This window comes from Myodes glareolus, chromosome 18 (genome assembly GCF_982192425.1).
Source record: "Myodes glareolus chromosome 18, mMyoGla1.1, whole genome shotgun sequence".
Classification (NCBI taxonomy): domain Eukaryota; kingdom Metazoa; phylum Chordata; class Mammalia; order Rodentia; family Cricetidae; genus Myodes; species Myodes glareolus.
This window is the reverse complement of record NC_142043.1, coordinates 12,325,744-12,340,029: the sequence shown is the minus strand read 5'-3', so window position 1 is coordinate 12,340,029 and position 14,286 is coordinate 12,325,744.

Here is a 14,286-nt window from a genome sequence, read left to right as displayed (position 1 = left end):
GTAGAGGCAGGAGCATCAGGAGTTCAAGGTCATCCTCACTTAAAGTTCATTGCCACCAAGCCTGAGGAACCGAGCAGGAGAACCAAGCCCCACAGCTGTCCTCTGCCCTCCTGTCTTTCCTAGGTTCTTATTGTTGTGATAAACACCAAAAGCAACGTGGGGAGGAGAAGGCTTCCTCTAGCTTACAGAGCTTACAGTTCTACGTCACAGTCCACCACTGAAGGAAGTCAGGGCAAGAACTCAAGGCCAGAACCTGGAGGCGTGGGTTGAAACAGGCCGCAGAGGAGTACTGCTTACTGGCTTGTTGCCGTGGCTTGTTGAGCCTGCTCCTTTATACCACGCAGGACCACCTGACCAGGGATGGCATTAACCTTGCCTGCCATAGCCTGGGCCCTCTCAAGTCAATCATTAATCAAGAATATGCACCAGCCGGGCAGTGGTGGCACATGCCTTTAATCCCAGCACTCGGGAGGCAGAAGCAGGTGGATCTCTGAGTTCGAGGGCAGCCTGGTTTAAAGGGGAAAAAGAAAACCTAATAGTGTAATCAGCCAGTAAATAGGAATTTGTATGTGTGTGTTGGGGGGGGGGGTTCAAGACAGGGCTTCTCTGTGTAGCTTTGGCTGTCCTGAAACTCACTCTGTAGACCAGTGGGCCTTAAAATCACAGAGATCTGCCTGCCTCTGCCTCCCAAGTTCTGGTATTAAAGGCGTTTGCTACCATGTCCAACTAGGAACATTTTTCTTATAATGGACCTAATAGGTGAGGTGGCGCAACACAAGTACTATAGCGCATTCCTGCTGCCCCATAAGAACAAAATTAAGGGGGCTGGAGAGTTGGCTCAGTGGTTATAAGCACTGGCTGCTCTTCCAAAGGACCTGGGTTCAATTCCCAGCACCCACTTGACAGTTTACAACTGTCTGTAACTCCAGTTCCAAGGGGATCTGACATCCTCACACAGACATATACACAGGCAGAAGACCAATACCCATAAAATAAATCGTTTTTTTAAAAAGTATTCAAATGTGCGTTATCCAGGTGGTGGCGGCCCAGGCCTTTAATCCCAGCACTTGGGAGGCAGAGGCAGGCTGATCTCTGTGAGTTCAAGGCCAGCCTGATCTACAGAGTGAGTTCCAGGTCAGCCAGAGCTATGTAAAGAAACCCTCTCTCAAAAAACAAACAAACAAACAAAAACCAAAAAGACAGTCCCTCAAGATTGTTTATGTCATTTACTGTTCACTGGTACCCAGTGGCCTTTATTATTTTCCCCTCAGTGACGCGTATTCTTCTTTGACCGATTAAGAAGCTGAGGTTCACTGAGGTTCAGAGAGCACCTTGGTGACAGAAGCTGTTGGGAGCAAGACAGATGTGGTACAGAGGTTTGTGCATCAACCTGGGAGGACCCTAGGAGCCCAGCTAGGACACGCAGAACTATGAAGCTATTCATTCTTCTAGGCTCCAGACTCATTCCGTATTCATGGGCACAGGCTCTAAATGTCAGTGAAGCGCAAATGTTCATAAAATGCCTGTTCTCAATACACAGGATGGGGGGCACACGGAGAAACAGGAAGTTACTGTAAGGGGAGGGCAGACAGAGTGGGTCTATGCAGGTCAGAGAAGGGAGGGCGGAGCACAGAATCTGGGTGGGGGAGAGGCGGGGCCAGAGGAGGAGGCGGGCCTCAGAGAGGGTCTCCAGGAGGAAGTAGGTGGGGCAAGGCCTTGGGAGCAGAGGGTGGGTGGCTAGGATTTAAGCAGGTTTGCTCCCTTGTCTGAGCCGGGAGTTGAGGGACAAAGAATCTGAACAAAGACGGGAAGCCAAGCCGTACCTAATGAATTCAAAGCCTGGGTCAGAAGCAAAGCTGGACAAAGTCTGAGATGTCTCTCAGGGGAAGTGGCAGGAACAAAAAGAAGTACCCAGGGGCCCTTGGGGAGGTGGCAGGCCCCGGGAGGCTCAGACTCTGAAGGCCAGGCTGGGAGAGGTGTCAAGGAGAGGCGAAGAAGCTGCTGTGGGTGGGACGAGCCAGGCGGGGAAACTCCCATGTTGTGGCCTTCCCTGGGAGGCAGAGTCAGCACACTGAGAGAGGAGAGTGAGCTATAGATCCTTCAGAGGCCCGAGAAGTAAATATCTGCACAGGCACATAGAAGCACCCAGAAGATTAGAACAGGAAGTGGATTCCGTGGGAGGCAGAATTAAAGGCAGCTTTCTGTGTTACTGAAAATTGCTAGCTGTTTTTTGTTTCATGTAGGATTGGGGAATCGGAACCCTGTGTAAATCAGACAAGCTCCTGAAATCACAAGGGCACGAGACACCAACAGGCCAAATGTCACGAGGAAGAGAAAGGAACTGGGAGGGCTTTGTGGTAGGTCCCTGAGAGAGAACAGATCTACCAGAGGGAGAGAGCCAAGTCGATGCTACAGACAAAAACAACCTAGTGGAAAGACAGTGTCAAAAGGAAAGACAAGCAACCCTTGTGCTAACAAACATCTTATTTTCCTACAACGGAAATAGTTCATAAGGGCTGGGGTTCAGCCGGTAGGTCAGGTGGTGAAGCGCTTGCTGCCAACCACGGAGCCGGGGGGTTTGAGCCCAGCCCTCAAATAAAACAGTCAGGGGCCTGGAGAGGTGGCTGGACTGCGAGATGGCTCAGAGGTTAAGGGCATTGGCTGCTCTTCCAGAGAGGTCCTGAGTTCAATTTCCAGCAACCACGTGGTGGCTCACAACCATCTATAATGAGATCTGGTGCCCTCTGCTGGTGTGCAGGCAGAACACTGTATACATAGCAAATAAATAAATACATTCTATATGGTGTGCATACATCTCACCCATAAAGAGTCGTTTTAAAAACATCTGGGAAGATGGAGACACTTTGTGTTATTTGTTGTGTCTTTCCTAGACTCGTTCATACTGGGTTCCTGGGTTCGAGGGAGTAACACATTGTTGTATGATGTTTTATTCTTATTCTTCTGGGGGCCTACCACCCAGCTCCCAAATAAATCACACACAGAGGTTTATTCTTATTTAGGCATGCCTGGCCTTAGCTTGACTTGTTTCTTGCCAGCTTTTCTTACATTATCCTGACTACCTTTTGCCTCTGGGCTTTTATCTTTCTCTATTTCTGGATCTTTCCTTGCTTCTTTCTCCGTGGCTTGCTGTGTGGCTGGGTGGCTGGCCGGCCCCGTGCGCTCCTCTCCTCACTCTCCCGTTCTTTGCATGCTCTCCTCCCAGAGGTCTCTTCTATTTGTTCTCTCTGCCCGCCAGCCCCGCCTATCCTCGCTCCTGCCTCGCTATTGGCCGTCCAGCTCTTTATTAGGACCATCCAGGTGTTTGAGACTGGCACAGTAACACAGCTTCACAGAGTTAAACAAATGCAGAGTAAACAAAAGTCACACACCCGAACACAATATTCCTCAACAGCACATGGCTTTTTCAGGAGAGGAGGCATCATCCTGCAGGCTGGTCCCCAGATGGTCAAAGTCAGTCTCTTGCCTGCAGGTGAACAGCCTGACACAGTAGAGAACTAACTACCTTGTTCCCCAAACAGCTCATTAGCATAACCAAGTCTGCACTCTTCACCCCAGGCTTTTGTTTCGTTTTTTATTTTGATTTTCAAGACAGGGTTTCTCTGTGTAGCTCTGGCTGTCCTGAGACTAACTTTGTAGACCAGGCTGGCCTCAAATTCAGAGATCTACCTGTCTCTGCCTCCGAGTGCTGGGATTAAAGACCTGTGACACCACATCTGGCTAGAAGATGCACTCTTTTTTTTTTAATATTTATTTATTATGTATACAATATTCTGTCTCTCTGTGTGTCTGCCTACAGGCCAGAAGAGGGTATCAGATCTCATTTCAGATGGCTGTGAGCCACCATGTGGTTGCTGGGAATTGAACTCAGGACCTTTGGAAGAGCAGGCAATGCTCTTAACTGCTGAGCCATCTCTCCAGCCCTAGAAGATGCACTCTTGAGAAGCAGTAATATTCACAATCATGGCTTTTTAAAACAACAACTCTTTATGGGTGAGACGTATGCACACCATGTAGAATGTACTTTTTGTTGTTGTTGTTCACTCCGTGCCCTATTGACTCGTAAGTAAGTGTCCATGTAAACCAAAGTTGTAAAATTGTCCCACCTCCCCTTGGTGCATACCAAAACGAAAATTTTAGGGGGAAAGTCCCAACTACAGTGGCCTCTATAGGCTAAGGTTGGCCTTACGCCGGCCATAGGGACAAAATAATGACAAAGGACAAAAAAGAGTATTTAATTATTGTGACGACTTTGGTAAAACAGATGGCAACATTGTAGCTCTTTCTTTGGGGATTAACACAAATTTAATATGAGTTTCTAAAGTTCTCTTAAATTTTTTTTTCTAAAATGATGAGGTATCTGTCTAATTTTACAGTTCTGGCCGCGATGTTGTCTTCTTGACCCTTGCCTCAGTTCTGGTTCGGCCCCCGTTCCCACTGCCTGGGGATGGGAAGTAACTTTGAGAGTCTACTCCTGCTCGGGCTCAAATCTTTCCCTTCTCTGAGACACTAAACTTTTCCTTTCAAGGCTTAAGAAAATTCCTTAACTCTGGGCGGTGGTGGCCACACCTCTGATCCCAGCACTCGGGAGGCAGAGGCAGGCAGATCTCTAAGTTCAAGTCCAGCCTGGTGTACAGAGTGAGTTTTAGGACAGCCAGGACTGTTACATAGAAAAACCCAAGAAAAAAGAAAGAGAGAGAGAGAGAGAGAAAGAGAGAGAGAGAGAGCTGGGCAGTAGTGGCGCACGCCTTTAATCCCAGCACTCTGGAGGCAGAGGCAGGCGGATCACTGTGAATTCGAGGTCAGCCTGGTCTACAGAGTGAGTTCCAGGACAGCCAGGGCTAAACAAAGAAATTGTCTCAAACAACAACAACATTTATTTTATTTTCTGTGTGTGCCTGCGTGTCTGTGCATCTTGTGTAGTGGGACACGAGCCTTCTCCAGCTTGTGGCTCTAGCTGCCCCTCTCCCTCATTCCCTCTGCCTTACTAAAAACCATTAGGTGACATCCCTAAAGCCAGCCCCCAAGGTCTATTCCCTGATGTGACCACTTCTTCCTCCTCCTGAGGCTGTCCACCAGGGTCCAGCTGTCAGTGTTAAAGTCCAGCAATCAGAAGCTCCCTTTGGCTCACCTAATTAATATGCCCGATTAAAATTAAACACCTCATCCGAACACAGGCTTTCTCATTTTACCTTAATAAGCTGCCATCTGCTCGTGCGCCACATCTGTTTCCCCTCTATCCAGAGGCTGTCCTTTGTCCTTTCCCTTGTCCCCTTCCCCCTCATCCTCTGTCTCCTCTACCACCGTATCCTAGCCTGCTCTAACACAGACCTCCCCTCTTTCTCTTCTTAAAATTAAACCTGCAAGGTCGTTTGCTACTGTTTTGTTTGTTTGTTTGTTTGTTTGTTTTACCAGAATGAAAAAGCAGCCACTTTAACTTTCTTCTCTGCCTAAACTCCCTGTGAAAACAAGTCTTAAGGTGTGGTTTGTGCCTAATCCAGGGTCTGGTAGGGAGCTCACCCAGGTGGGAGTCGCCTTCAATGTTTATGCCCTGTGGGACTGGAGTTAAAGACAGTTCTAAGCAACCATGTGGGTGCTAGAACTAGAAGCCTGGTCCTGTGGAATAGCAGCCTGTGCTCCTAACCACTGAGCCATCTCCTCACCCTACCTTTTCATTTCCTCCTTCCTTCCTTCCTTCCTTCCTTCCTTCCTTCCTTCCTTCCTTCCTTTTTTTGAGCCACCTTTTAATTTCTAATCATTAAAATAAAAAAATAAGTACCTGGAGCCATGGCTCAGTGCGGAAGAGCGCTCACCGCTCTTGCAGAGGACTTGAGCTCTATAGTGCTGTAGTATTTGTAGTATTTGTGTTTTAATAGATAAAGCTTGCCTGAAGATCAGAGGGCAAAACATCCCCACTGGTCAGCCTTTCAGACCAGGCCGTGGTGGCCACACCTTTAATCCCAGCAGCCACACTAGTTAGCCATAGAGGCCAGGTGGTGGTGGTGCACGTCTTTAATCCCAACACTAGAGAGGAACATAAAATGGGAGGAGACAGCTCTCAGGCTCAGTCTTCAGTCTGAGGATTCGTGGACACAGGCCTTGTTCATTTTGGCTGGGGTAGAGGTAAGAGCCAGTGGCTGGCTGCTTTGCTTGTTTGATTTTCAGGTTGAACCCCAATATATGTCTCTGGGCTTTTATTATTCGTGCTACAAAGTTTGGTGCCTAGAACCCACATGGCGGCTTATAACCATGCACGACTCCTCTCCTGACCTCTCCAAGCAGCAGGTGCAGACACACATGCAGGCTGCCTGCTTAATGCTCCCACCAATGTAGTTCAACATCACCTTGGCTTAGGATTTTCTTTGTCCCGTTACTATAAAAACCCGATTAAACTGTTGCCTCGTTGGAACATGGAATTTAGAATGACCTGTGTTCTTAGGTCATGGGCACTCATATTTGGCTACAGAATAAGCTCTTTTGTCCCCTTTGAGGTCAGAATTGTGCTTTTCATCAACACAAGGGCAGAAGGAGGAGAGAGGAGAGGGGAGGGAAGTTGGATGTACTTGTTAGTATTGAAGAGGACGCAGGTTTGGTTTCTAGGACCCTCATGGCAGTTTACAGCCATCTGTAACTCCAGTTCCAGGTGAGCTCATGTCCCCCTCAGGCATCTGTGGGTGCTGCATCCACACGAGCACAGACAGACATTGAGACACATAAAATATAAATATATTAAGGCTTTTGTTTTGTTTTTAAAGAAAGAGCCAGGCAGTGGCAGGGCGCGCCTGTGATCCCAACACTCAGGATTATTCCAGAGGCAGGCGCATCTCGGAGGCCGAGGTCAGCCTGGTCTACGGAGCGAGTTAGCCCTGTGACACAGAGAAGCCCTGGCTCGACAACAAAACAGAGCGAAGAAAGCGCTCCTAGAGTTTCAAAAAGGAAACCAAAGGACGCCAAGGACGAAGATCGGCTGAAAATAGAGACCGCTCATAGAAAACGAAACGAGAGCCACATCTAAGCTTCTTCTGTCTGAGTTACCGCTACTCCTTTAACAGGCTGAAGATGAGCAAAACGTCCGCCACACGCTCTGATCTGTTGCAGCCCTGGGCATTGTCTCTCGTAGCAGTTGACACTACCCTGGGAAAGGAATTTAATGCTCGCATTGTCACAGATGTGTGTTCTCTCTGGCACATCGGTCTCACTCTTAGGAATTCACCTATCAAAACATGGGCACTGGGCAGTCAATTTCAGGTCTTTGTCAAGTTGTGCAGCTTGTCTGAGTCCTGACTCCCCAAAGCTGCACATTTGCTTTGCTTCTGTCTCTTTGCAGTACTGGGCTGGGCTCTTCGCGTTTCCTAACCCATCTCTGAAGCTTCCGCCACCCTTGGCTGCTTCCAAAGGTATGGGTCTCTCTCTCTCTCTCTCTCTCTCTCTTCTTCAGCTTCCTTCTCCAAGTAGCGCCCTGAGGCTCCCCTTTAGTTGTCAGCACGATTGTCCTCCACTTTCCTCCTCATTTGGTTCTTGAATTTGTGTATGGCTCAGACTAAGAACTCCCCAGAGCAGATCCAGATTCCTTTGATAACAAGTGGCACCCCAGAGCAGATACTCCAAAGTTTCTGGTGGTATGTGGTGACCACAAAGGGACCCTAACAAAGTTACTCCAGGGGCAAAATGGGTGACTGAACTCCAGGACCTTAAAGGCCCCCTGGGAAGGACTTTCCACAGTGAGTCCAGCCGCTCCAACAGTTATCACAGTGGCTGAAAGCAGATCCTAGGTTCGTGGCTCAAGACTAACCTTGGAGGCCAGAGGAAGGACCCCGCAGAGAAGCCAAATAAACCCGATATTGGCTGGGGCTCCTGAGAGTCTACTCAGGGGCTCTAATGTCCTTTTTTATGACTTCTTTCCGGGCTCTGCCTAGGGCTGGCAATGCTGAGCCGTGTATAAACTCACGGCTGCTCCCAGCTGGATGAAATCTTTAAAAGAAGAAAAGAAAGAGAAAGACAGGAAAAAGCTAAATATTTGAACTGGAATGAAATAACATGGATACAGTGTTGTGTGTTTTGTATCATTGTTTAGAATATCAAAAGATTGGAAACACCTGTAATAAAGAACTCCTAAATGGCCGGGCATGGTTGCTCATGCCTGGAATGCCAGCACCCAGGGAGCAAGGCATGAGAACAGCCAGGAGTTTGAGGCAAATGAGCAAATGCAGGGAGCTGGAGAGGTGGCCCAGAGGGTCAGATCATGTCCTGCTCCTAACTCCTTCTGCTGAGGACCAGAGTTCGGTTCCCAGCACCCACACCAACTGCCAATTCCCACCACAACTGGCTGTAACTCCAACTCCAGGGGACCTAATACTCCTCTGGACTCTAAGGGCACCTGTAACACACCTGGCATACTCACACAGTGGCACATACACATAGATAAAAGTCTTTTTTATTTTAAATTTTTAATTCATTTTACATACACCACAGTTCCCCCCTCTCTCCCCTCCTCCTGCTACCCCAACCTCTCCCCACTCCAAATACAAGTTTTTTAAAAATATAACAAAATATAGAGAGAAGCTCACAGAAGCACCAACAAAGCACACTTCAGGAAGTCGTTACTCCGAGAAGTAGACTCAAAAGTAAGCCTGGGGGCTGGAGAGATGGCTCAGCAGTTAAGAGCACTGGCTGCTCTTGCAGAGGTCCTGAATTCAATTCCCAGTGACTACATGGTGACTCACAACCATCTGTAATGAGATCTGGTGCCCTCATCTGTCCTGCAGGCATACATGCAGGCAGAACTCTATACATAATATATAAATTAATCTTTTTTTAAAAAAAAAAGTGAGTCTGGGTTTTCTTCTGTGTTCTAGATTTTCTCTGTTGTGATGTTTTGGTTTCTAAAATCACTTGTGTGCACGGCCATGCCAAGGAACTCATGTGGAGATCAGAGAACAAATTTCAAGAATTGGTTCCTCCATCCACCATTTGAGTTTCAGGGGTTAAATAATATCAAGTTTGGTGGCAAGTTCCTTTCTCCACTGAGCCATCTCTTAGACCTACAAGTACATATTTTAGAGGCTTTAAAAAAAATAAGCGCTGGGTGGTGGTGGCGCACGCCCTTAATCCCAGCACTCAGGATGCAGAGGCAGGCGGATCTCTGCGAGTTCGAGGCCAGCCTGGTCTACAAAGCAAGTTCCAGGACATCCCGGGCTACACGGGGAAACCTTGTCTAGAAAAACAAAACAAAACAAAACAAAACAACAACAACAAAAACATCGATTGCTGGTCATGAGGTAAGATGCTCGCTACTGGTGTACCAGAGGTCACTGGAGAATAAGGAAGTATGTAAGTATGTGTGACTATTATCTTGTGTGTATGCACAGGATATGCTCTAACTATTCTGCAATCACTTGTGTTTTGTGCTAAGCTAGATAAGGGCTCGTACAGAGACTGCCAATATAACCTATTAACATAGTTCCTTTGAGCCTCCTTCCCTTGCTTATAACACATAAACACACACACACACACACACACACACACGAGAGAGAGAGAGAGAGAGAGAGAGAGAGAGAGCGCAAGCGGGGAGGAAGAAGAAATGAAGTAAAGAACTTGGTGAATGTGAGTTTTAGGCCAGCCAGTGCTTTGAGAACAACAAATTGTCCAAAAAACAAAAAGGAGCGCTGCCCGGACCTCCCTGCTATATGATGGACTGAAAGTCATCTCTTGAAGTCAGTCTCTTTATGTAGCCCAGGCTGGCTCCAAACCCTGGCTTTTTCTCTGTGCACCCGATGCGTCCTGCCTCCCAAGCAGAAACAGCTTTGGAACCAATCTCACCAACTTTGATCCTCCAGGTCCTGGGGTACAGCCTAGCAGCATCACCAGGTCAGGGTAGGATGAAGCTGCCCAGGAAATGGAGAAGCTGGGACCGAGTCCCCACTGCGCTGCAGTGCCCAGTGACTTACAGGAAAGGAACTGTGATGGAACCCACCCCATGAGTGCATGCCTGCCTCGGCTGGGCGAGTCTCAGTCTGAGGATCCTGTTACACGTTGGCCAACACTTATGAAGTATTGAAATTTAAATGGTCTGCTGAGAAGATGGCTCGGGGTAAAAGTGTTTGCTGTCAAGCCTGATGACCTGGAACTCATATACAGAACTGACCCCTGGAAGTTGTACACTCGTGCATACACACACACACACACACACACACACACACACACACACGGTTTAAAGCTAAGATGGGCAATTTTTTATAAGAAGGCAATCAAAAATTTTTAGATTGCATTTCTTTTTTTTTTTTCCTATTTTATGAGCATTGGTGTTTTGCCTGCATGTGTGTCTGTGTGAGGTGTCAGAAGCCCTGGAACTGAAGCTACAGACAGCTGTGAGCCGCCATATGTGTTCATGACTGTTGAGCCAACTCTCCTGCCCCTAGGTTGCTTTTCTTTATTTGTGTATTTTTGTGTGTGCACCCAATACCTTAGTGCTCTGGTGGACATCCGACGACAACCTTTGGGATTCAATTGTCTCCTTCCATCAAAAGACTTCTAGGGATCAAATTTAGGGTTTTGGGCACGGCAGCAATGCCTTCAACCTGCTGCCGAGCCCATCTTGCTGGCTGATAAAACAATAAATTTTGTTACCTGTGCATTTTATCACATTACAAAAGAAATTCAATTTAATGAGCCCATTCTCTTTCTTTCTTTACACTGAGCATGTTTCTATATTGGATGGTATTTTAGTTCATTGCTTCTAAGTATTGCATAGTATTATGAGGTTTTCCAGAACATTCCAGACCTCACCTTCTCAGAGACCAATGGATCTGAGCAATGGGGATACACTGAGTGAGGTGAGAGATAGGGTGGAGCTGTTTCTCTGACATCAAAGGCTTTGCAATCAGGGAAAGAGCATGGAGGAGGGGCAGCATCTGTGGAAAATGGCAGTTGTTATCAAAAGATGAAATCCAGATGGCCAGGGACCTAATCGGAGCCAGCTCACAGACATTTCGGGGCCCAGGACTAAGGGGGAAGAGCAGAAATGCAGGCTACTTATCTGTTGGGACACATCGTTGGGAGGGCACACTGGAAACAGCCTCCCAGGGCTGTGAGGCGCATAGGGAGCATGGGAAATCCAGTTATTGGTCTTACAGCAAATATTGTTCATGTGGGGGGGGGGCAGTATTCTAACTTTATAAGCATCTTGTTAATTTTATACTATAGAACTCATGTTGTTCATGATGTTGAGTCCAAGGATATAGTATTTTTTCATGTTTATAATCTAATGTTGTTTTTGTTTTCCTTTTTAAAAAGTTTTATTTTAGCTGGGCTGTGGCGGCACACACCATTAATCCTAGCACTGGGGAGGCAGAGGCAGGAGGATCTCTGAGTTCAAGGTCGGGTCTACAAAGTGAATTCCAGAACAGTTAGGGCTACACAGAGACATCCTGTCTGGTAAAACAAAAAACAAACAAACAAACAAAAAACCAAAACAAAACAAGGTATTTTAAAAATTATTTGTATATGTCTGTGTGGGCTTTATTTTTTCTTTATATTTTTGAGATAGGGTCTCACTATGTAGCTCTGGTTGTCCTGGAACTCACTATATAGACCAGGCTGGCCTTGAACTCACAAAGATCTGCCTGCCTCTGCCTCCTGAGTGCTGGGATTAAGGCGTGAGCCTCTACACCCAGTTTATGTGTGGTTTTGTACAGATCCCCTGGAACTAGTTACAGCTGCTGTGTGAGTAGGGTGCTGGTTACAGATGCTGTGGGAGCAGGGTGCTGGTTACAGATGCTGTGGGAGCAGGGTGCTGGTTACAGATGCTGTGGGAGCAGGGTGCTGGTTACAGATGCTGTGGGAGCAGGGTGCTGGTTACAGATGCTGTGGGAGCCGCCTAGAATGGGTGCTGGAGTCGCCCAGGATGGGTGCTGGGACTCAGACTCAGGCCGTTTCAGAGAGTGGTACACTTTGTAACTGCTGAGCCATCTCTCAAGAGAAGGTTGTTGGAGATGGGGTTACAAGTGGTTGTGAACATCCCAAAGTGGATACTAGGAACTGAATCTGGGTCCTCTGCAAGAGCGATGTAACTCTTAAATACAGACTCCTCTCTCCAGCCAGTCCGGTCCTCTTTTTTTTTCTACTGTTACAGATAAACAGATAATGTTTAAGTGAGGAAACAGTCACAAAAGATTTTTTTTAAAAAAAAAAAAAAAAAAAAAAGAAGGTCTCATGTAGCCCAAGCTGGCCTCCAACTTACTATGTAACCTAGGCTGATGTTGATCCTCCTGCCTCTTCCTCCCTACTACTGGGATCACAGGTGTACAGCCCCATACCTGGCTCAAGAGCTTCCTTTTTCATAGCTTCAACTATCAAACAATGTTCTTTTAAGAGAGACACTGTGACTCCTAATTGGAAGGAGACAGTGAGAGAGGTGGCCACCCAGAGAGCACCAGAGACCCTGCTGCTTTTCCTGTTGCTCTGAGAGAATGCCAGACAAAACCAGCATCGGGAAGGTCACAGCTGGAGGGTGAATGGCTGAGTCCTAATGGCGGCGAGAGCAAGAGGATGGGGCAGCTGAATGGTGTGCACAGTCAGGAAGCAGCAGGGTAGATGCTGGGCTCAGCGCCTCTTAGTCTAGGATCCTGAGCGGTGGGGATGGTGCCGCCCACATTTGGGGGTGCGTCTTCCCACTTCAGCTAACCAAATCTAGGAATTCACAGACACTCAAAAGTCTGTTTCCCAACCTAGATACCCCTCAATGGAAGAATGGATAAAGAGTACTACTCGGCGGTAAAAAAATATGACATCTTGAATTTTGCATGCAAATGGATGGAAATAGAAAACACTATCCTGAGTGAGATATCCCAGACCCAAAAAGATGAATATGGCATGCACTCACTCATTAGTGGACTCTAGCCATAAACAAAGGACAATAAGCCTGTAGTTCGCAAGCCTAGAGAAACCAAATAGCAAGGTGAACCCAAAGAAAACCATATATAGATCCTCTTGGAAATTGGAAGCAAACAAGATCCCAGGAGCATGGGAGTGGGGGTAGGGGTGGGGGTGGGGATGGGGGAAGGGGAGAGGGGGAGAGAAAAGGGAGAAGGGAAAAACTGGAGAGAGCTTGGGGGACTGGGAGGGTGGAGATGGAGGAAAGGCAGATATAGGAGCAGGGAAGAAGATATCTACATTAAGGGAGCCATTTTAGGGTTGGCAAGAGACTTGACTCTAGAGGGGATCCCAGGTGTCCATGGGGATGTCCCCAACTAGGTCCTTGGGCAGCAGAGGAGAGGGTGCCTGAACTGGCCTTGTCCCACTATCACATTGATGATTATCTTGAATATCACCATAGAATCTTCCTCCAGTGACGGATGGAGATAGAGACAGAGACCCTCATCAGAGCAACGGACTGAGCTCCCAAGGTCCAATTGAAGAGCAGAAGGAGGGAGAAAATTAGCAAGGAAGTCAGGACCAGGAGGGGTTGGTCCACCCACTGAGACAGTGTTCCTGTTCTAATGAGAGCTCACCAAATCCAGCTAGACCGGGATTGAACGAGCATGTGATCAAACCAGACTCTGAATGTGGCTGACAATGGGGGCTGACTGAGAAGTCATTGATAAAGGCACTGGGACTTGTTTCTACTGCATGTACTGACTTTTTGGGACCCTAGTCTATTTGGATGCAAAGCTTCCTAGGCCTGGATGTTGGGGGGGGGGGGAGGGCCTTGGACTTCCCACAGAGCAGGGTTCCCTGCCCTCTCTTAAGGAGGGAGGGGGAGGGGGGAGGGGGAAGGGGAATGGGAGGAGGGGAGGAAGTGTAAATTTTTGAATGGAAAAAAAATAAATATTAAAAAAAAAAGCTAAAAAAAAGTCTGTTTCCACGGAGACTCGAAGGTCCCATCAGGTTGATATTCATGATTAACCGTCTCAGCGCCTTTATTTGAAGTACATTTATGAGTCATTTTAGTTTTGTTCAAGTCAGAAGTGATAGTCCCGGTTGACAACATTTAATAGAATATTTCAAAACAGCTAGCATAGAGGTTGAAGTGTTTTCCCGCACAGAGGTGATAACTGTCTCACACACTACACACACCAGTTATCCTAATGTAATGTTGCACATCCACTGACATGCCACACAGTACCCCAGAAACACAAATGATCCCTGTGTTTACAGAAACACATTCAGATCTATTGAGATGGCTCGGCGGAGATTTGCAGCCAAGCCTGATGACCTTGGCCCAGGGACTCGAACCCACGTGGTGGAAGGAAAGAACTGCCCCACAAATTA